Source organism: Octopus sinensis, linkage group LG1 (assembly GCF_006345805.1).
Source record: "Octopus sinensis linkage group LG1, ASM634580v1, whole genome shotgun sequence".
Classification (NCBI taxonomy): Eukaryota; Metazoa; Mollusca; class Cephalopoda; order Octopoda; family Octopodidae; genus Octopus; species Octopus sinensis.
The window spans coordinates 147111348-147137962 of record NC_042997.1 but is presented as its reverse complement, the minus strand read 5'-3'; positions in this window follow the sequence as shown (position 1 = coordinate 147137962).

Sequence of the window (26615 nt, the reverse complement as noted above, 5' to 3'; positions counted from 1 at the left end):
TATATATATATATATATAATATATATATATATATATATATATATATATATATATATATTATATATATATTATACATACATACACATATATATATATATATAATATATATATAGAACTGTGTACGCATGTATGTATCTACGTACGCATGTATATAATTGCCCCTTAAATAATATATTTTGTCATTCATCTCAGCAACAGCTCGATTTTCCAGTTTCTTTTTTCTTATTTCATCCGATAAAATATATGTAGTGTGTGTGTGTGTGTGTGTGTGTGTGTGTGTGTGTGTGTGTGTGTGTGTGTGTAAGTGTTACAAAGAAGTCTGTTATGCTTTAGGAGATAACAAAATATAAAGGACGAAAACATGGACACAAGCAACGCAGATGTTTGGAATGTCAATACTTGTAATTTTAAACAAATTGTGTGAACGTACAATCGCATTGAAATTGAGAAAACAACATATATAAACGTAAATATCATTAGACTGAAATATCAGACATAATGTTTTCAATTACTTTCTCTATTATTTTAAATAAATCAAAGTTAACTGTTTATTTAATTTAAACTAAAACTGCAGACACACAAACTCAAATATATACATACATAAATGCACAAACAAACACCACTGCAACTCACGTTTTCTATCTCTTTCACAGTTATCATTTTGTTTGATTCTTTGTTGCTGTTTTTGGCACCCGTTTCTGTGAGAGTAATGTGCAGTAAGTATTTGTGACTGCGGATGTCTTATTAGTATCTACTCCTCCATTTAACATGCACAGACAAAAATCAATTATTTTAACGTACATATATATATATATATATACGTATATAATATATATATACATATATATAACTAAACATATATATGAATATATAATATAATACATACACACACACATATAAGTAGATGTGAGAAAAATTATATAAACACACATTAATCCCTCTGTGTGTGTGCCTCATATATGCTTATAAATATATAACCATATACGCATGCTTACACATATCCACAAACACATATGGTTTGGGAATAATTCATGAGCGTTGTTTTCTAATTTAAAAATGCACGCAGAAATAAAATGCATCGGCAAAATGTTTTATGTCATTTTGAAAGCTAGTGTGTTTTGAATGTTTAATTTTATTGACATTTTATGTATTTTCAGATCATTAAAATGGAATGTCAAATGGACAAAACTGAGCATTTTCGAGACAATATACGCTATTTGCATTTAATCAAGGTGTTAAGCTCGCCGACGCTGCTCGTGAGATGTGTGCTGAGTGTGAAGAAGGAGTACTACCTTAAAGTACCGCCCGTCATTGGTTTCCGCGCTCCAAAAATGGGAATTTTTACGTCAAGGACGAATCAAACACCGGTCGACCAAGTGAGTTCGATTAACCTTGCCCATTGAGTGAAGGTAGTTCCCCAGTTTCTTTTTATCACTATCCATCTCCTCTGCCAATTCTCTGGTCGTTTGAGGTGGATTTTCGTGAAGAAGTTCCTTCAATCGCTCTTCATCGAACTCAATTAATCGACCGGTGTGTGATTCGTCCTTGATGTAAAAATTCCCATTTTTGAAGCGCGAAAACCAACGGCGGGTGGTACTTTGAGGTAATAAAATTCAAAACACACTATCTTGTAGAGCAAACAATTCTCTCTTAAATAACATGAAACATTCTGCCAATGCGTTTTAGCTGCGTGCATTTTTAAATTTGAAAAATGCTCAGAAATTATTCCTCAACCCAATATATATATATATATATATCGTAATATAATTATTAGCGTAGCGCTTTTATATATGTGTATATGTGTGTGTGTGTCCGTCCAAAATGAATGGTGCTGGAAGAGGAGAGAAAATAGTAATTCAGTCAAGGAGATGTAGTGAGTGTAGTAGCCATGACCGAGAGGGGGTGAGAGAAAGTAATAGCAACGAGAGAGCGGAAGTGGCAAAGAGAGTGTCGTCTATTTTCTACTGTACTAATCTAATATAATAATATTCTTTTGTATTTCTCCGTCACAACATATGAATGAGGAAGGAAGGGGTGATCCATCGATGGAAGTGGGATAGTGAAAAGTCAACCATCCCACTTCGAAGCAAAAATCAAACAGCGCTTCAACTCTGCGTGAGTATGTGTGTGCGTGTGTATGTGTGTATCAGTGTAAAATATATTTATATATTTGAGTGAGTGTATATGTGGTTGTGTCTTTTTATTTAGAAAAATACATAGAAAATAGAATTACAGACACACGCATTACACATATATATGTATATAAACAGACATACTTAAAAAGGGAGGAAGCAGGCTATGACAAAGTATAGAAAACCGCGTTCTCTACAGACTGTGCTACTCATACATATAAATGTATGCATATCTACGCACGCACACACTTACACACACACACAAACACAGAGTTGAAGCACTGTTTGATTTTTTTTCACCATTTTGTACCCTTTTTATATATAAAATACTAATACTATAATTAGCCGTCATTCTTGATTGCACGGGGTCAGCTAGTATATATATATATATATATATTTATATATATACCTTTCATCTTTTTTTAGGCATTATACTGCGGCACCACTTTCAATGGCATGTTCGGACAAATCGCCTCCAGTAGTTATTTTTAAAGCCATATACTAATTCTATGGTGCCGAACGGAAACGCAGTCACACCAACACCAGTTGTCAATCGGTGGTGGTGCACAAGCACAAACACACGCACTCACATATATACACACACACACACAACTCACACATACACACACACACACACTCATACATACACACGCACTCACACATACACACACCACACTCACACACACATACTTACTTACATGCATACATCAACACACACACACACACATTATATATATAATATATATATATATATATATATATATATATATATATATATATAAGGAGAATTCACGAAAAAGCAAAAGATGAAGACAGGTAGTGTAGAAAACAAACTGATGCATTAGTATAACGCTCGGGAATTGAAAAGTCTTTTACGTTTCGAGCCTACGCTCCTCCACAGAAAGGAACTCGGAAAAAAACAAGGAGAGAAAAAATTGTGTGTAGTGGCTACCGATCTATCATGGAGACTTATATATATATATATATATATATATATATATACTGATCTACCTAATGCATTCCTATTTTACTTTGATTCTTTCCTCATTCTAGGCAATCATGAATACACTGATCTGTCCGATAGGAGATTCTCCCTTGCTTTTACATCTCCCTGACTTCTGCCTTTCTGATGACGGTATACTCAGCCTATGGAATCCTTACTCAATATTATGATCCAGACGCTTGATTATACTAGAAACAGCTGTATATCTATATTCTCTATCTAAATTAAATGTCTTTTCAGGTGTTGCCAAACGGTTTGCCTTTTCAGTTTTACTATAAACTGTATATATATATATATATATATATATGTGTGTGTGTGTACGACAGGCTTCTTTTCCCGGGGCTATAGTAGAAGATACTTTCCCAATGTGCTGCGCAGTGAGACTGAACTCGGAACAATGTGGTTGAGAGACAAGCTTCTTGCAACTTAGCCTCTTCTGAGTCTTGTGTGTGTGTATGTGTGTGTGTGTGTGTGTGTGTGTGTGTGCGTGTATGTGTATGTGTGTATGTGTGTGTGTATGTGTGTGCGTATGTGTGTGTACGACGGGCTTCTTTCCCCGGAGCTATGCTAGAAGATGCTTTCCCAATGTTCTGCGCAGTGAGAGAGACTGAACTCGGAACCATGTGGTTGGGAGCCAAGCTTCTTACAACACAGCCACGTCTGCGTCTAATATGTGTGTGTGTGTGTGTGTGTGTGTGTGTGTGTGGACAGAGTAAAATATTATTTCTCAGTATATACGGAGAATTACATATTTTTCATACTGGAAATATATTTAGAAAGACGGCTAAATAATGTCTACTATCATAAATTGCACAGACAAAGGGTGAGCGCACTAAGCCACGACCACATACACTCTCTTTCATATGCATATGCCATTGATCTCTATTGTCATTATAATCATCATCATACCAACCATCATCGTAATCGTTGGCGATGTTATAGTCAATATCATTATCATCATCAACATCATGAACATTGTTCGCAATGTAGTTGGTTTCTATACCCGGTATGTTGTTGACATATTTGTTACGACGGTCGCACTTCAACAGACTGATAGACGGAAAAAAAGACTAACAACAGAATGTTATTATCATATATACTGAATTATAACAATGCTCGCCACAATTTAAATCTAAGTACCTATATTACAACATCTCTATTTTAGATACAAGAAGGGGTGCTGAAAATTTCTTGGCTTTAAGGGTGTCGCGAAAGGCCTGGTTGGACGCCCAACTTTCCAAGTTCTTTTACAAGGCTTAGAAAAACTGAAGGACCGCTGCAGTAAGCGTGTGAATCTGAGAGGGGAATATGTTGAATAAAATCATAATTAACAACTGATCATCTTGTATTTTCTTTTACCCAAATCCAGGAACTTTTCAAAGCCCCCTCCTACTGTAGAAGCACAGATTAACTATAGGACGAAACCGAATAAACGTTATCAGCACCAACATATGCCTATATACACATAGAAATATATGTTGGGTCCAGGTGTGTCTGAGCAGTTAAGGAGTTCGTTTAGTATATACATAGTTACAAGTTCTATTCCACTCTAGGGCATCAGGTTAAGTGTTTTCTAGAGTTATCTTGGGCCTTCTAAGTGAAATATGGTAGGTAGGATCTAAGAGATAACCCGTCTGAGGGGCTAGTCTTATTTCTCGTTGATTGACGTAATCCATCAACTGACGCACGGATAACTTTAGCAAGGGCTATTCTGCTGCAAGCACTCGGGAAAGGTCTCTGGTGTGAAGATAACTTCCTTTCATCCACCTACGAGTTACGGAAGCCCTGAAAAAGCTATGGGATTTTCCTCCTCTTGACAAATTAAAGTAACGTATGGATATAGGGGTGTGTGTGCGTATTGACTCTGTTTTCATATATATATAAATATATATGGGGGAAAAGGTCTCTTATAATAATAATAATAATAATAATAATAATAATAATAATAATAATAATAACGACAACGAAAACAACAACAACAACAACAACAATAATAATAATAATAATAATAATGATAATAATAATAATAATAATAATAATAATAATAATAATAATAATAATAATAATAATAAATGCCCTGATGCAGTACCAAGCAGTGGCTCTCATGGCTTCTCATCTTAACTGACTGGAATTGTTATCATGTACATTGTTTTGTCTTGGTATAAAAGATGGGCTACAGCAAATATCCTGCTCAATACCACAGATTTGCTTATCAGTCATTTGACCTTAACAGGTTGAACATGTCCCTTAGTGGCTGTCGATATGTGCATAATAAAATATAATAATAATAATAATAATAATAATAATAATAATAATAATAATAATAATAATAATAATGATAAACCTTTCTACTATAGGCACAAGGCCCGAAATTTCGGGGAAGTGGTTAAGTCGATTACATCGACCTCATTTCTCTACAGGTATTTAATTTATCCACACACCGAAAGGATGAAAGGCAAGTCGATCTCGACGGAATTTGAACTCAGAATGTAGCGATAGGCGAAATGCCATTAAACATTTCGCCCAGCGCGCTAACGATTATGCCAGCTCACCGCCTTAATAATTATAGTAATAATAATAATAATAATAATAATAAAATAATAATAAAATAATAATAATAATAATAATAATAATGATAAACCTTTCTACTATAGGCACAAGGCCCGAAATTTCGGGGAAGTGGTTAAGTCGATTACATCGACCTCATTTCTCTACAGGTATTTAATTTATCCACACCGAAAGGATGAAAGGCAAAGTCGATCTCGACGGAATTTGAACTCAGAATGTAGCGATAGGCGAAATGCCATTAAACATTTCGCCCAGCGCGCTAACGATTATGCCAGCTCACCGCCTTAATAATTATAGTAATAATAATAATAATAATAATAATAATAATAATAATAATAATAATAATAATGATAATAATAATAGCAAAAGCTGAGCATGTATTCAAAAACCGCCAACAAAAAGTCAACCATTTGTAATTCATAGAGGTCCTCAAACTTTATGGTAAAGATGCGACCCAAGTCAGTTTCCTTGTTCATACGGTGTATACCTTCAGTGCTGATACCAAAATGGAGTTCGGACCGAGAAAGTGTGGTGTTTTAGTATTGAAGAGAGGCAAAAATCAAATGTATGGACGGACTAACGATACCGTCGGGGGAGGTTATGAAGCAGATAGAAGAGACGGGCTATAAGTACTTGGCGATTTTGGAAATGGATAAATTAATGGAGAAAGAAGTGACAGAAAATTTTAAAGTGGAGTACTTGCGCAGACTGGAACTGATCCTTAAGTCGAAATTAAACGGACGGAATAAGATCAAAGCTATCAACACCTGGGCGATTTCACTCCTTAGATATGGAGCAGGGGTAATCGCATGGACAGTAGACGGACTAAGCAGCTTAGACAGAAAGACAAGGAAGTTGCTAACTAGATATGGGTCACTCCACCCAAAAAGTGACACAGTCAGACTGTATGTACCAAGAAAAAAGGGGGAAGAAGACTTATTGGATGCGAACACAGCATTAGAGCAGAAGAAAACAACATAATGCTACAGAACCGCTAATATTAGAAGTAGGAAGGTCATGCTTGTGTAGGATGAAAGATTGCAAAGATAAAGCACTGTACAAGAAATTGAAAACGAATGAAACTGAAAATAGGTGGGTAAAGAAAAGAATGCGTGGTGAATTTCATAGGGATGTTGAAGATAAGACAGACAGAGAAAAAAGATGGCTGTGGATGACTAAGAGTAATTTAAAACTGGAAACGGAAGCTCTAATCTGTGCTGCCCAAGTGCAAGCACTAAGAACAAACTACATAAAATACAGAATAGACAGCACATCAGAAAGTGTTAAGTGCAGAATCTGTGGACAAAATGGTGAAACCGTATGGCATATTACCAGCCAATGTACGCCACTAACCCAGAAGGAATATAAGAGACGCCACGACAATATAGCCAGGCTTCTCCATTGGACACTTTGCAACAAGTATGTACGTGACAGGGAAAAAAAACTGGTACGACCACAAACCTGAAGACATTGTCGAAAATAGAAATGCAAAGATCCTCCTTATGATTCAGTGCGACCATGAGATTGAGAATAGGAAGCCGGACATTGTCTTAATTGAGAAAGAAAACAAACTATGCTGGATTGTAGATATAGTACGCCCAGCTGACAACAAAGTATGCGATAAGGAAGAAAGAAGTCGAGAGATATGACAGGTCTTCTTGGGAGGTTAAGCAGTTGTGGTTGATGAAAAAGGTAACAGTAGTACCAATAATTGTCGGAGCTCTGGGGACAGTGAGTAAAAATCTCGAGAAGTACGCGGAACAAATAGGGGCTGCAATAAGGGTGGTGCATTTACAGAAATCAGCACTGCTTGGAACCGCTCGAATACTCTGGAAGGTGCTCGAAAAGTAAGGTGTCACCTTAGTTCACTGGTAGTTAACAGCTGACACTGTAGTACATCTCCAGCGTTAGAAGCTGTGCAAAGGCAACAACAGCAACAACAACAACAACAACAACAACAACAATAATAATAATAATAATAATAATAATAATAATAATAATAATAATAATAATAATGAGATTATAAACCGTGAAGCTGTTCTCTCCGCTTAAAGAGAATATTCACCCTCTCTTCTATCCCTGTAATCTTTCTCTCTCTCTCTCCCTATTTTACTCCGTAAGCAACTACAAGATGTTCAGAAATTATCCTAACAATGGCCACAGTTTAACATCTAGATGTGTTGCCTGTAACGAATGGAGCCCAGGTAGAAATATTCTAATGTTTCTAATGAAACATGGTTTGTTTGCTTATATTTTACTATAATAATTGTACTGAATGTCCTACACTTTTTGATGGGTTCACCATGCGTCTACTACAAATTACAGCACATTATATGTATTGTACAATAAATTACAACACATTATATTATGCTACGTGCAATAAATTTAGACGTAAAACGAACAGTTAATAACATCACTGTCTTCCGTAGAAGTCTTCAATAGTAACAGAAGTTTGATCATAGTTTGGTCAATATATAATGATAATAATAAATTCTCCTCATATATTCTTTTCTACAAATGATTCTTTGAAAAGAAGAAATGTCAAACAGTGCAAAAACAAATTACTCTGATAAATGTAACAGATACATCAGACAAACATGTTGCCTGAAGTATATTACACAAATTAAATGCGTGCTATAAAATTCAGGAATTCGTTATATAAAAAAAAGAACTCATAAAGCTGAACGCATGTTTTACAGGTAATAACAAACTAACAGAATACATTGTAAAACGAAAGAATCCTAGAATTCAAAACCACATCATGAGCACGAATCTACAAACCTATAACCCTATACACCACAAGATTCAACGATGAATAAAAGGTTTGTATGTTAAACTAAATATGGATGCAAACAGAAACTAAGAAATGGAACACTCAGACGTGTATATGAGAAAGAATAGAAAGATTCAAACGTATGTATCAAATGAAATGCTTGCAACATTAACCACCAGGCCAATCAAGACATTCGGCTGTTACGTTAAGCCATTTGAAGTCGCATCACTTTCAGATTATTTTGTGATCCCAGTACGGTTGTGTGGTTTGCTTAATAACTGCATCGTTTCTCTCCATTGAATCAGCTTATACATTACATCTCATATCTGTGATTTATGTTCGCATCCATATTTAGCTTGGATATGTTATCTGTGTGCTAAGCTTTCGTTTACTTGATTGTTATCGACGTGGTTTCCATGAACAATTTTCTCACATTGTTATAGAATTCTATGTAAGTCACTTGTGCTATCAAATAATATTTGGGGTTTTTTGGGGAGTTTTTTTTGTCTAAATTTATTGTTCGTTGCATAACGTATTGCAATGGATATTTGCAATACACGCATGCTGACCCTACGAGAAAGTACGAAACATCTATAGAACCTATGCAAAAGTTAGAGTCATGAAGTTTACAATTTTCATGTTTGCATGCCAATTGTTAAATTTAATAACTTATCTGACGCTATTCAATGGCTCGCATGTTTACATACATGCACATGCGTACAGCCATAAAAACATGAATACACACATACATATATATATATATATGAGTATGTATGTATGTATGTATGTATGTATGTATGTAATGTACGTATGTATATGTACGGATATCTATTCTAATATATAATTGCATACTGTTTATGTATACAAAACATAGAAGTTGTTTTATGAATACGCATAACGTATACATAAGTTGATTAATATAAATACACTTAGGCACACACATACATATTCATTCATGTTTATACAAACAATATATTAATTTATTTATATATATATATATATATATATAATATATATATATATATATATAATATATATATATATATATATATATATACATATATAATAGAATAGATAAAAGATCTGAAGAATACGTGGGGAAGGCAGCGTATGGATGTGTGTGTGTGTAAACAAGTTGTTTGTACCTTTTGATATGCATGTTTATGAATATAAGTTTGCATGATACATTTCTATAGCTATTCAGGAAGAATAAGGAAAATGGCATACATGCCGATATATATGCGTGCGTTTGTGTGTATATGCGTGCGTTTGTGTGTATATGTGTGTAGATGTGTGTATCGGTGTACGCTTGTGTGTAAACGCATGCATTTATGTATGTATGAATGAATCTATCTATGTTTGAATGTGTGTATGAGAAAGAGAGAAAGCAAGAGAGCCGAAAATGTAGAGTGATATAGATGTACTTCTTCGTTCATCTGTATAAATTAAGCCTGCCTGATCTATTTAACTCTGACATTTATGGCAAAGTATGCAGCAAACAACCTAGATTTATGCAAGGCTTTTTCTCTCATAATTATTCTAGAGAAGAGAGTAAATACAGAGAAAGACTAAGAGAGAATAAGACAGAGAAAGAGAGAGAGAAGGGATGACAGAGAGAGAGAGGTTGATGTTGAGAAGTAGCCACTAATATAGAAAGGAAAGAAAGGAAGGAAGAAAAAATATAGAAACAAAAATAAGAAAAAACTAAACGAGGAAGACATTTCTCATCTATTTTATCTACATTCAACTCCTTAGATCAATGAGATGCAGAGCTGCGTCTTCAGAAACAGCATCATCATCACCGCCACCACTACTAACATCATCATCACAATCATTGCAATCGTAATCATAGTCGACATCATTATCATCATCATCATCATCATCTTTTGCTGATCATCATCATCATCGTCATCGTCATCGTCGTCGTCATCAGTAACCATTAGTGTTTGTTGTTGTAGTGGAAGTAGTTGGTTTCAAGAAATGGTAAAAATGTCGGCTTAAACGCTGTCTGTTATTTGCTTTCATTTTTCAGTGTTCGAAGTTCAATTCTTGCTCGTCTTGATTTCGAATTTTATCTCTTTCAGGCCTGATAAAATACTGATTTCAAATTTTGGAACAACACCAGCAATTACGAGAAGGAAGGTGGCAGTCGATTACATCGCTCCCAGTAGGTAAAAGGTACTTATTTTCGCGACCTCGAAAGGATGAAACGCAAAGTCGACTTCGGTGGAACTTGAACACAGAACAACGCTCGAAATGCCGCTAAGCATTTTGCCCGGTGCGGTAACGACTCTGCCAGCTCGCCGTTTTAGGTCTGATAAAATATTAATCAGTTGTTGCTATTGTTGCTGTTTAGGCTGAGGTCAATCATTTTACAGCAGACTTAAGTTCAGACGATACTGCCATGGCCATATCTTCTTTATTCAAGCTTTCTAATATCCAACGTATCGCACCTTTTAGCAAAGACCCCAGAGAGGCCAAACAGTGTAAGGCGCCAAATTCAACGTACAACTTCTTAATCAGAACAATGAGTATTCTGGTCTACAAATGTTGGCGTCAGTTCGAATCCCACTTTACACAATGTTTTAAAGCAGAAAATTGGCAGTTTTTAGAGCAACGAATAAAATGCCTTGAAGTATTAGTAACGGGTTTCAGCGTTCGGGGTTCAAATCCTACTGAAGTTAGTTTTGCGTATAATACAGCTCTGATTAGGCGGCAGATCTATGGCACACAGGTAACCAGCTAAATGAGTAAGTGCAATCTGCAATTTTATAGGTTTTCTTTGAGCATGCCACGACAGGGTATCATTTGAGAATCGATTGACCACATTGAGACTTACTTAGAAGTTAGTAAATGAAAATGGTCCCTTTCCGCATTCCCAATGTATAGTAGTTGCCTGTTTTTCAATCGAACTTATATTCTTTGCAACTTAGTCAGGGAAGGGTGGATAACTCCCATGGGTCTTTTTTTTTTTTTTTTTTGTCATTCACCGAGACTGATGGCATGAATGAAAAGTTATTCTCAAACCGGAGACTTTGTTTGATTCCTTCCAACAAAGTAAATTCCATCAAAGGCAGTTGAAGGTCATGAAGTTGTGCTAAACTGGGCTCTAAAACTGTAGTCTGTAATATCAAATAAATTTCCCATGCAATTCCATAGCGTTAACTAGATATTTGTATTAAGAGAAAGCTTGAATAGCTTGGTGAAAAGGGGAGCAAATACTGGGATACTAATCAAAGTGGTTGGAAAATCTTTGCATTTAACGACTGAATGTTCATGGCAGGCAAACATAAATTATCGAGAAAAAGAGCGTGGAACTGATCTTCATGGATACGTGATTGTATGTTAAGCGCATGTATGTTTGTGTGCTTTTGCGTATGTTAAATTGGTGCAAAACGGATTGCAAATGTGATCATTTACAGTGGGAGGCTATCTTCAGTGCTTCCTTCTCTGAACAGTTTCAGATAAAAACGTTTTAAAAAGTTAATAGATACAGGAGTGGTTGTGTGGTAAGAATCATGCTTCCCATCAACATGGCTTCGGGTTCAGTCCCACAGCACGTTGGTCAAGTGTCTTCTGCTATAGCTCCGGGCCGACCAAATCTTGTGAGTGGATTTGCCTGACGAAAACTGTAAGAAACCCTTCGTGCATATATATATAATTGAAAAAATTTGGAGTCAAAAAGAAGGAGTGTACGGTTGGACATTTATATTCAATCACTACAATTGTTTCTACGCAACATAATTCTCCAGGCGTGCAGGTACTTGATTATGCAACCGTTTCCCTGCATTATGAGGTATAGTTGTGTTTCTTCGGGCGATATGGAAACATTGTCTCCATAAATCTAAATTCTCGAGACGACCCACATGTATATATATATATATATATATATATATATATATATATGTATGTATATATTATGTATATATTATATGTATATATTATGTATGTCGCGTGTGTGTGTGTTTGGCTCCTCACCGCTTGTCAGATGGTGTTGGTTTGTTTACGTCTCCATAAGTTAGCGGTTCGGTAACAGAGGAAGAGACAGGTCCACACTATATGCTGGGTGTGGTATCAGTTCGATTCTTTCAAGTTCCTGGAGATTATTGAGTGTCATTTGTGCAGAATGAAGTCATATGTTTTCTTGCTGTAGAAGAGCACACTTTCTGTTAACCACAGCCGGGTATTTTTGCCTCACAATAGCATACATCCGCTCCAGTGTTCGAAATACACGTTGGCATCGATGGTTCAACCATCCGGAACGAACTCGTTGTGAATTATCCCCTCGAGTTCCATCACACGCAGAGCGGTTTCGGGAACCCGTCCTTGCTTAACCGCTGCTTATGCATGTTAGGAATGCGGGAAAATATCTCTTTCGGACTATTACTTGTTCCGATCCATGGCTCACTTCGTGTGCTCGGGACGCTCCATCGACCAACAGGACATGGAAGCTTCAGTGAAGGAATTCTTTGCTGAAGGAGCAACAACTGGTATCAACATGGGATCAAAGAACTGGCAGAAAGTTTACTTCAGACGGTACAACACGATTACCTCTACTTTGAATACGAGCCTGCTTTTGTTGTAACTTGATGAATAAAGTGACCAAAATATTACAATAATTTTGATTCAGCACAGTATTTTAACACTGAAATGACTCATCCACGATTCAGTTGCTGAATATTCAGTATTCATTTCATATTTAATCTATTTATAAGGTTGTTGCTTTTTTTTTCAGTTTTAACCTTTACAATGCACAAAGCAATATGTTGGTTAATATGTTCATTAACTCGAGAGCGTGTGGGTTTCATACAAAATGCTAAATTAAAATGGTTGCTGTTTAGTCTACATCCTACTCCAATTTTACCTTAATTTTATTCTGAAGCAGTTAATTTTCCCCCTGTTGTACTAATATTATATTTGTTAATATTATATTTAATTATGAACAGCTTGAATTATTTTAATCCAAAATCTGTTTTCCTTCTATAATTCAATGTTCTGTGTGCGCAATAATGTTTGCGAAATTGCAATTCTTTTTCCAAGCAATAAAATTTGTTGCCAACCTAAAAATCTGAAATTGTTAAAAATAATTTTTGGCGCACATCCCATGGATCCCAAATTATCCTCTTGTTATTAATCTTGAAGATGCAGCAACTCTCTGTAGCACTAAATTTAACGATTTATCGCTCCAAGCCTCCGAACCGTGCGCTTCTTATAAATGTGTGTGTGTGTATTTGTGTTTGTGTGTGTGTGTGTGTATGTGTGTGTGTGTGTGTGTGTGTGTGTGTGTGCGTGCGTGTGTAAAGAAAATGAATTAAGAGAGTGGATAATCGCATTTATTTGAACAACCAAGATGTTTAAGGGTTTATTAGAAAACGTACAAATATATTATCTTTTATCGTTTAACAGTTACTTGTTTGCCTCATTGGACAGCGGCCATGCTGGAGCACCGCCTTGAAAAGTTTATTCGAACAAATCAACCACAGAATTTATTAAACAAACCAACACCGGTTATCAAGCGATTGGTGGATAAACACAGACATGCATACACACACACACACACACACATGTACACATACATTCATACACACACACACACACACACACATTATATATATATTATATCATTATTATTCAGTGACTTCGAAGTCACAGTAAACAACATTCTTGCATAAGACTAATGAATTCGTGCTCTACAGAAGTATGCAGTAACCTATCAAATTAATATAAAATTGTTATTATTATAATTGAAAATGATACCAAACATTAACGTTATAATCCCTACACATTTTTCCTCATTCGTTTTTTTTTTTGTTTTTGTCTTTGTTTTCGTTCTCTCTCTATTTTTTATCCTCTCAATCCTTTCTGACGAAGAGCATAGGTTCGAAACATCAAAGACTTCTCCACTCTTCCTGAGCGTCAAACTAATACATCTACTTGTTGCCCCTTCACCTATTTCGTCTTTCTTCCTGTAAACTTTAACTACATATATGTATGTATATTATATATATATATTATATATATATATATATATATAATATATATATATATATATATATATTTCCTTGTGTTCCTTTCTGTCGAAGAGCGTAGGGCTCGAAACGTAAAAGACGAGCTGGCAGAAACGTTAGCCCGTCGAGCAAAATGCTTAGCGGTATTTCGTCTGCCGTTACGTTCTGCGTTCAAATTCCGCCGAGGTCGACATTGCCTTTCATCCTTTCGGGGTCGATAAATTAAGTACCAGTTACGCACTGGGGTCGATGTTATCGACTTAATCCCTTTGTCTGTCCTTGTTTGTCCCTTCTATGTTTAGCACCTTGTGGGCAATAAAAAAATAAGAAACGTAAAACACTTTCTCACTTTAGCGTCAAACTAATACACCTGCTTGTTGTTTATGCATCTGTCTTCGTCTTTTGCTTTCCTATAAATTTCAACTGCATATATATATATATATATATATATATATATATATATATATATATACATGCTTATATGGGTACAGGATGTAACCAACGGTTCAAATAACATGAATACATAAACAACGAGAAAAATGGAAAACAGGACAAGTTAACACAGAAAAAGTCCCCTTCATCAGTTGTCGGTTGTCTATCTACACATTTCGAGCATTCAACGATATATATATATATATATATATATATATATACGTATATCCACACAGTTTATGTTTACAAAATTCACTCAGAAGTTACTGATTGGCCCGTGGCTATATCAGAGAAGACTTGCCCAAGGTGGCACGTAGTGGAACTGAACCCGAACACGACGAAAACCTCCTGGTACCAAAACGAGCTTCTTAACCACATCTCTGCTTCAAGGTAGATTATACTAATCGTTTGCTGGCAATTGGCACCAAATCGAAACAAAAAGGGAACATAATCCCCAGAGTCAAACAATTCTCTAAAATTGATATTCCATTGAATAAAAGACAAATGCCCACACGTATTTCTGTCTTAGTGGGTATCATCAGCACAGTCATTTCACTATATTAACTTCAACCGACAATACACTTAGGTGTGTATGTATGTATGTGTGTGTGTGTGTGTGTGTGTGTGTGTGTGGTGTGTGTGTGTGGTGTGTGTGTGTATGTGCATGTGTGTGTGAAAATATTTCTTTCAGCATACTATGTCATTACGTACTGTTTACTTAAAAAAAAACTGATCTTAAACTCCTTGCTTAAATTGAACAGATCACTGCTATGACTGAATAAATTATGATTTTAAAAAATAGATTAAAAGTAAAACTATTACCTTCACAAAGAAACATGTTGTTGGAAAGGAAAACAGGATGAAACTTTAATTAAATATATTAATTATCTGGTTTATACATTAATGCTTATATGTGATGGAATCACATTAATCATCTAAGCATTAAATTAATCAGTCTTAATGGCATTGCGTATGATATACTATACGTCTACAATTAAGCGAAAATCTGTTGCTGCCTCAGCTATACTGTACTATAAAATATATGTGCACGTGTAGGTGTATGTGTGTGTGTGGTGTGTGTGTGTGTGTGTGAATGTACATACATGCATGCACGCATGTGTATGTGAATATACATATATATATATATATATATATATATATGTATGTGTGTATATGCATATATACATTGATTGAAAAATAAATTAAAAATAGATATATTACCTGCAACAAAAGAAACCTGTTGTTGGAAAGGAAAACAGAATGGAAGTCTAATTAAATATATTAATTATCCTAGTTTATGCTTTCATACTTACAGTAACATGGCGCCGTCAATATCAGACTTGCGGACGTGGAGGATCGTTTCAAAATGCCTTTATGAACGTTTATCTACAAATACGCTGACTCCTCCAGTCTGAGTCAGTAGCTGTGTTGTTTTTTGGGGTTTTTTTGTTAGTCTCTTTTTTGTTTTCTTTTGCCCTCCTGTTATAAATAAGAGAAACATTTTTTAGTTACCAATATAACATAATTTAGCCCACAAGGGGCTAAACACAGAGAGGAGAAACAAGGACAGACAAACGGATTAAGTCGACCCCAGTGCGTAACTGGTACTTATTTAATTGACCCCGAAAGAATGAAAGGCAAAGTCGTCCTCGGCGGAATTTGAACTCAGAACGAAACGGCAGACGAAATACCTATTTCTTTATTACCCACAAGGGGCTACACATAGAGGGGACAAACAAGGACAGACAAACGGATTAAGTCGATTACATCGGCCCCAGTGCATAACTGGTACTTATTTAATCTACCCCGAAAGGATGAAAGGCAAAGTTGACCTCGGTGGAATTTGAACTCAGAACGTAACTGCAGACGAAATACTGCTAAGCATTTCGCCCGGCGTGCTAACGATTCTGCCAGCTCACCGCCTTCAGATTACAAAATATACTTTTAACTACGTAGAATTTCGCTTGTATGATCATTGTTGATATTGAAACAACATCACTCCGGCACCAACGCAAGCTGTATTACGACAAATCTAAATTACTTAAGACGACGTTAGTACTCTTACCATTTCCTTTGGTCTTTACATTTAGATGATATGAAAAGAATCCGAGATTACCCTGCTATCAGCTATATGAAGCAGTTTAAAATTGTTTGGATGGTACTCATCCAAATTTTAGTTATTTTACAGAAGAACAGCTTCAGCAATAAGAATCATGGTTATCATATAAGAATTGTAATTCCAAGTTAGGAATGCAAATCGATCTTCTAAAGACACTGAAAACTGGCCAAAATCAGCCATGAGAGATATCGAAAATAATGTAAACAAACCACTACTGTCATCACTAAACTCTCATGTATCTCCTCATGCGACTGATTCGACAGACATGACTGTAGAGCATAGTCAACTGAAGAACATTTCAAAATCACAGTTCGTAAAAGTTTTCCGGGGTTTTCTGAGTTGTCATTAGGCAACAGGTCATTCTTAACAAGATTAAAGAAACAGTCATCTGCTCTTTTGTTGAAAGTTCTCGGTGATGTTGCTGGAGAGCATACAAAATCATGTAATGTACTGGATAGTTAATACCTTTCTCTACACAGCAGATATTACTTTTACAGATTTTACCTTGCGGAACACGTGATAATAAAATTACTGAACGAAAGGAACCGGGTTGGAAAACACAACTTACAGAAAAATATAAGCAACACGTGCAACTACTCGCAGTACAAATACATATTTATGCTAATAATAATTGGTGCACTCGGTTTTGTTTGTAAGTGCTTTCATGAAAAGAAATCAACCAGCTAACTCGCACATTACATACACCAATTGCATATATCAATTTCTGAGTTCAAATTCCACCGAGGTCGACTTTGCCTTTCATCCTTTCCCGTACCCCAAAATTTCGGGCCTTGTGCCTAGAGTAAAAAAGATTACATACACCAATTGCATACATCGATTTCGTTAGCACGCCGGTGTGTATAACCTTTAATATTTATATTCAAACGTAGAACAGTTCTAGCTATAATATTTGTTCCAGGGAAACTTCTCAAAGAGAACTGTGTGCTAAAAAGTTAGGGTTTTGCTCAAAATGCTGGTGGATCGCCGGCAGCGGCACCGCTGCCGGACACTTTTGGGCTGCTACTGATACTTCTGTACTTTTTAGCGCTAAATTTTCTATACGGGGTGCTTTCTCGAGACAAATGCCAAACATTGTGAGTTTCTTACTGTATATCTACGTTAAGATATAGAGACTGATATTCAGAACTAATACTACTTCGTCTCTAATAACGAGCGCGTGTGTACGTGCGCGTGTGTGCGTGCGCGTGTGTGCGCGCGCGTGTGTGCGCGCGCGTGTGTGCGTGCGCATGTGTGCGTGCGCGCGTGTTGTAGGTGCCGCTGCTTTACACTAGAACCAGTAAAATATTAAACGTACCTATATCTAGCTGTGTACTCTTTCTACCTTTCTCTCCTTTCTGTCTCCCTCTCTATTCCTCTCTCTTACTTAGTGACCTATATATTACACACTAAAGTTTCCTACTTGAGGCCACCTCTTTTTAAACTGACTCACTACATCCCAATGTCCTCCACGTCTATCGTTCCCACTTGTTTCACACCTGTCGAGTGTCGGAAACGTTGAACTAACCACTTTGTTCAGTATTTCTTCTGAAATCGAATACTTCGAATAGAATAGCCGGAAGGAAAACCCGAAAGAAATATTCCACTATGTGAAGTATGGAAGACTGAAAAGATTTCATTTACTTATTTTCTAAACACTTCCAGCAGAGAACAACTCAGCTAAATTTGATAAAATTCAAATAGATGCTGATATATATGAGAAATTTAATAAAATCTTGTATTTTACAAATTTTTGCGGGATATTGAAGGTGTTGAGTTCTTATTCAATTGATCTTGCATTGAAATTTAAATTATTTTTTGCGTATAATCGGAAGGCCCCCGGGGTAATTGAAAAAATTTATGACGTCTATCATTTTTATTTTGCGAGGTTTTAAGAAATATAAATGCAATGACAACAAACTAGGATATTTTTTTAATTAGTCTCGTCTCATTGATCTTTCCACAACTATAGGGAAATACATCTTGGGTTTATTTTAGTGCTGTTTCAGGTGATTCAAAACACTTTTAGAATTAATTTTTTATCAGTAATCTAGCAGTGTCTACCAAAAGGGCCAATCCTTGGTACTCTGTAGTCATTTTGCTTGCCTCAGTAACCATGAGAGCTATGGCAATGAGGTGACACTTCTTTATAGGATTTCCGATGCTGGACAGTTCAAAGGACCAATACCAGACTAGTATGGACCACCATTTCCCAGAGGTAAAGATAGGTTTGCGTAAAACCAACACTCCTGCCTGTCAAATAAACAAGTTACATAATCAGCAAGGACAATCACAAACCATGAAGACCTGAGAGCGGAAAGCTTTCCCTAGAGACACCTCAGAGCGGAAAACAGTGGAGAAATGTTGTCAATGGTCTATGCTCTCGAGGAAGTAAAGAGAGTAAGTAAATAAGTAATATAATCGTGTCAAATATATAAATAAATTATTATAAGGCGGCGAGCTGGCAGAAACGTTAGCACGCCGGGCGAAATGCGTAACCGTATTTCGTCTGCCGTTACGTTCTGAGTTCAAATTCCGCCGAGGTCGACTTTGCCTTTCATCCTTTCGGGGTTGATAAATTAAGTACCAGCTTCGCACTGGGCTCGATGTAATCGACTTAATCCGTTTGTCTGTCCTTGTTTGTTCTCTCTGTGTTTAGCCCATTGTGAGTAGTAAATAAATATATATAAATAATTGATTATTTTTCTCACGTTCTGGTGAAATAGATCCAAGCATCAAATATCTATATTTTCTGACTTAGATATTTTAAACAGACAATTATGTCATCCTATAGATTTCAAGGAAAGACATGTTCATGTTTGTGCTTTAATCTGAACTATTTCTCATGACTTCATTTGACTTTTGTGAACTGAATTGGTTGCAATCGTTTTAGAAACCCGGTCAGAGATTTAGCTCGCAAAGAATATATTTTGTCTATTTATTGTTAATAGGATTCAATCAGGCGGAAAAGAAATGTGGCCATTATGTCATTAACAAAGATATTGCGTTGATTGTATGTGTAGAAGGCAGGTCCTACACACAATTGAGAGGAGATCTGGCTGATAGTATCAGAAATGGTATGCGTAAAAAGAGAACGAAAAGAAGTGTCTCAACCAACAATCGAACTTGTTTTGCAAACTTACTTTATCAGAACTTACTACTAACGCACGCCCCTTGCATCCAATCAACGATATTCCCTCTTCAAATAAAACGCAATATTTGTTATTTATTTACCTACGAAACAAAAACTGAACAATGAACAAATCAATATATCAGATTGACTTCATTGAAACAAATTAGCTTTAAGCACTAAAAAGCACTAAAACAAATCAAATATTGCTTGCGAAGCTCAAGTACAGGTATTATTGATACCACTGTTCACACACCGAATAGAATTAATATCAAGATAGAAAGAATAAGTGAAGGTGATATAATATCTCTTCCTTTACTAGATGTACAAACAGATAATAAAATTACGTGGTTTCAGTATCTTAATTTCAAACATTCTTTGCAATAAAGATATGGAAAACTTTCTTTCTTCTGAACTAACTAATATCCGTATATTTCTCCTTCTGCAGCCGCATATAAATTATACCACTATGTCTTGTGGAAATGCAAGCTAAATAACGCTGAACAACTCCAGAAAATTATGAAGAGGATGGTAAGCAAAAAATATATAATATCCACGCTGAAACACAGATGACGAAGTCTGTGATTATGACAGTAAAGGGTTAATTTATATGCATTCATAGATAATATATTATCGAAATACTTCCAAACAATAATTTTTCCAAGCTGGCTCAATTACAACTAACCAAACTCTAGACAGAATAGAAATACACGGAACGTTTCGACATATCTGTTTAAAACAATATTGCTATAAGTTCTATTCCTAGGCAATGAAATTATTTAGGAAGCAACTGCTTTACAGGTAGTCCGATGATAATTGTAAAATAATGTCACTGTAGTATATTCTGTTAGATAAATACGCATAGAATATTCAGACTGCAGTATGACAATATAATACATATTAAAGGTTATAAGTTTAAAGCCATCATATCGGCTGGAGTGAAATAATTATCATTTTAGCTAAACAGGTATTAAAGGAAGCTAGAGTGCAAAGAGTGCTGCGAATATTTTTCTACACATAGACACATATTTACACACATACGCACACAAATATATCTATTATCTTTTTATCTTTTACTTGTTTCAGGCATTAGACTGCCACCATTTATTTTATATTTTAAACCTGGTACTTATTCTATCGGTCTCTTTTGCAGAGACCAACAGTGTTTGGGAAGTGGGACACACACACACACACATATTTTTTATATATATATATATAGATAGATAGATAGATAGATAGATAGATACATACATACATACATACATACATACACACACACACACCACATATATATATATATTATATATTATATATATATATATATATATAATATTATATATATATATATATATATAATATATATATATATAAACCCACTTCATTGAAAAATATAAGCCAAAACTTAACCATCTTTGAAAAAAATATAAAGCAAAACTTAACCACTTCTAACTTTCTATTCATTCTAAACCAAATCATGTTAAATTAATAAAACCTAGTCATTCCCAACATTTTTGAGTATCTCCCTTATACCGTAAAAATCTCTGATTACCTTCCCCTATCTGGAACTCCCATAGAGAAGAGACGACGCATTATCGATAAAGAAATTTAAGAAATTTGAAAAGAAAATACGAAACCGGTTATTTCTCCAAAAACAATGTTACTCTACACAAAATTTTATAACATTTCCCTAACATAACGATCTAATTATAACACAAGTCTTCTGTAGCTTTTTACATTCTATTCTGTTTTTTATAAATCCGACCATGTGCTTTCGCGGACTAACTCTCTCACATATATATATATATATATATATTATATATTATATATATATATATATATATATATTTACGACGGGTTATTTCAGTTTTTGTCTACCAAATCCACTCACAAGGCTTTGGTCGGCCTGAGATCATAGTAGAAGACACTTGCCGAAGTGCCACGCAGTGGGACTGACCCCGGAACCATGTGGTTGGGAAGCAAGCTTTTTACCACGCAGCCACGCCTGTGCCTATATATATAATATATATATATATATATATATATATATAATATATATTATATATATATAATATATATATATATATATATATATATATATATATATATGTATATATATATATATATATATATATATATCCTTCTATTTTTAATTTTCATATTTGTTTTAAGTTATTTTTCTCATATATTTTCATACCTTCTTGTCATCCTACGAAATTGTTGCTTTGCCTAGCCATGAGCCCCCAACTCCTTACAGTAATCGTATGGATGTCGTGAAATGCAACTTGTCTGAGCCCCTTTAAAACTGGTGACCTCTATCCCTTACGGGCCTGATTATTACTGATTTCTAGTAGAAAAATACAACAGACTGAAAAACGAATATTTAAGAGAAAAAGAATAACCGACCCCACTCTTATACTAGTATTTTATTTATCGACCCCGAAAGAATGAAAGACAAATTTGGCCTCAGTGCAGAGAGTCTGGATGATTACCTCCGATTACTATCCGATGCTCTAACAACTCAATCCGTTGGCCAACTTACTAAATTATTGTATACAGTTAAATAAAATGTCTATTTATATATATATATCAATAGAAAGACAAGGAAAGCTTGAAGCACAAGACAAGACTAATTTCATAATATATGTCTGTCTTTTTGTAATTTCATTCGTCCATATCTCCATCTATTCATCCATCTTTCCATCCGCCCATCCATCTATGAATCATTCTATGTATCTAAACAATATTTTGTAGATAAAAGATAAACTGCATAACTTCAGTACAGAAAGGAACATACATCTATTTCACATAAGTTTTATTGTTGTTGTTGTTTGGTGAGAGAGGGCATCCATCAAACATATAAGATTGTATAAAGCAGGAAAAGGTAGACTGAATCAATATAATTTATATACTTCATCACAACAAACTAGAAACTGACAAATTGCAAGACTGCTTATGAACATTGATAAACGATAAAAGGAAATATTTTCTCCTCATACTTTTCAACAAATTTGAAAAGTCTTTTGAAAGACTTTTGAAAGTATCCTCAAAGGTATATTCTTCAAAATATTTCCCTGTAGCTTCTCAGTTGCCATTATATTTTGAATGTCAATGTCGTGAGAGATTTTTCTTTTTCGTATTTATTGGTTCGAAATACATTAAAAACTATTATATAAAGTATCAGAATTTTATTAATGATTTGCGTGTACTAAAATAAATAACGCTTGTTTTTTTTTGTTTTTACTTTTAATTTTATGTTTAGAGAAAGAAACATCTTAAATCTCCATTGCTAATAAATTTACATATACATACATGCATATATATATATACATGCATATATGCACAAATGCATCCATCCATCCATCTGAGTATATATAATATATATATATATATAATATATATATATAATATATATATAATATATATATATATATTATATATATATATATATATACATATATATATATATATGCATACATAATACATACGTACATATGTACGTACTTACATATACACATAGATACATACATACAGACACGCATTCATGGATAGATGCATAAACATGCTGTCGAATTTAGTAACGTTAGTATAGAGGACTAATCATACGAGTCAATACAAAATATATTGTTTTCTTTGAAAACCTAGAAAAATTAAAGCCCCCATCTTATGAACATTGAATATCTTACTGTACCACCACCCGCGACATTATGACTGACTATCCAAAATCCCCGGAAATGACCGACAAAAAACGCTAACAGGTAAAATAATTACTATTAAACACAAGACTAAGAGTGGTGGGGGAAATATTTTTATCGTCAGAAATTACAAGAACTATCAACCATCAGTTTGCATTGAACCTACAAAGTGTATATCGCATCGTGAAAGTGCATACCATACCATCTTCTTGAAGACTATCTGAAATCATTTCGGTGGGCATTGGAATGTATCAAGTCATCCCGTAAGTTCTTCCCGAATTTTGACCAAATGTTATATTTAATTGAAATTTAATCATCACTGTACTTTCACTGATTACACTGGTCAGCAGCCAATTTTCATCGGGGATATTATATGGTGTTTTATATGTAGTTTTGTCCGCAGATTTCAAAAATGTAATCGGTTTCCTTCTATTAGGCACAGTTTTTCTGATGAGATAAGAGAGGTATATAACTCCCATCTGCAGTATCGCTACACGTAATCGTCTTATACAGGTAAATTCTATGTCAAGGCATTGCAAGAACAGTCCTGATATATTTTGTCATGTCTGTGGTTCATTTATCACCAAATCTCAGCAACGTGCCATCACATGTGAAATCAAGAAGATCCTCTAGTTATAGTTTGGCTGCTCTCTCGGGGATCAAGGTAAGAGTTGGGTCTCACACTTCATCTGCTCAGTTTGTTCAAATGGACTAAGGGATTGGCTAAATAAGAGGAAGAGAGCAATGCCGTTTGCAATACTTATGCTATGGAGAGAGCCAAAGGATCATTTCATGGACTGTCATTTCTACAACGTTAATTATGTATGTGGGTTTACTGTAAAGACCAATCATAAGATTGTATATCCCAACTTGGAATCAGCAAGAGGACCAGTACCACACAGCGATGATGATCTTCTTATTCCAATACCACCAGAAAATAGCCTTCAGATGTCTGATGCAGATGTATTTCCTGAAGAAAATACTACTGCTGTGGAGGAGACCGAAGTGGATGCGGATTTCACGATTGAAAATGAAGACGTACCACAGAAATTTTCTCAAGGAGAGTTAAATGATTTAATTAGAGACTTGTCATTGTTGAAGGATAAAGCTGAACTCGCCTACAAGAAAAGTGCCTGCTTAAGAAGGATGTTTGCATTACTCATTTCAGGAAGAGAAATAGGGACCTGACTTCATGCTTCTCTGTTGATGGACTACTTTGTTTCAGTAATAACACTGATGAGTTATTTCGCTGTTTGTTCCAAGAGCATGTTCCAGCTGAATGGCGCTTATTCATTGATTCATCTAAGAGAAGCCTCAAGGCAGTACTACGATACAACGGCAATAAGAAACCATACATTCCCATCGGACATTCAGTGCACATGAAGGAATGTTATGAAAACATGCAAGTACTCCTCAATGCCATAAAGTATACAAACTACAGCTGGAAAATATGTGGAGACTTGAAGGTGATTGGAATGTTGATTCCATTAGATATTCTAAAATACTGGTAAATTTCATTCAATTTTTTAAATGGTAAAATCGGACAGAACTTATGGGATGACCTGATAGATAAACAGCACACTCATTCTGCAATATACACGCAGTACGCAAGCGACTCTCCTAAGAAATATAACTTCACCGCTAAGACTGTGAGACAGCCAAATAGAAAATTGCATTACATAGACCTGGCAGTAGGTTAGTTATATTAGGGAAGCTTACGTCGACCTAGTCTGAAGAATAATAAACAAAGAGTTCAATTTGACAGTGTGGTTAATATTTACACGGATACTCCTCATTCATAGTAACTAAAACACTGGTGACCAACGGCTACAGGCCCACAGCATTTTTAAATGTTATGTATAAAATGTACGCAGTTGAGTCGGAGATAACGACGAACCAAACTTCATGGTGAGTGATAAGCAAGTAGGATGTAATAAAAAAAATAAAAGTGTTGAGCAGCGTGCGTTAACAGTTTCTTATCGTCATTAAGGAGGAGAAACAGCATCACTGAAGTCTACTGAGTGTATAGTTAGACTATAAGAAGATATTGCATTCTGTTTGATTCTTTCCCGTCACTCACGAATACTAGAGTCACCATGCCTTGCCAAGGTGCCATATTCTATAGTCGATACAATTAAAAGACTGATAACAATACGGTCTACACAGCTATTGATAAGAACTGAAATCGTCGTAAGCACAGAGAATTCGGTTATTGACATGAATATTTAAGGATGGCTGTTAATAATGGCTATCATTCATATCTTTAATGTCGATGACCTAAAACGCCAACAGATCGTTAGGTCTTGTCACAGCATTCCCACGCAGTAAAAGAACAGAAATTTATATTTTAGTCATATCGTCGTATTTTTATAGTCATATTCTCATATTTTATAGTCACTCGAGGAATCATTTTTGACCAGAGGAAGAATATGAATTTTATATCAATGGCCTGTTTATTTTACCCCTCTCTAATAATGAATGCCACTTGTATCAAAGAATTGATGAAAATATTGTCTGTTAGTAAAGCTTCAGTGAATGTGTAAAACTACAGTGTATGAATAAATTACAACGACAAATAATATTTCAACAAATTTCGCAATCATTTAGATCACATCCCATAATGTTTTTTTTTTTTTACAGTGCCAATACTAACAGTAACGGTGTAATGTTATAGTGGACACTTGAAGTGATCAACGACTCAGACAACACATTCTGCAGAAGAGGAACATGACGTTTCGGGGCTTACCCTATATTTAAGAAT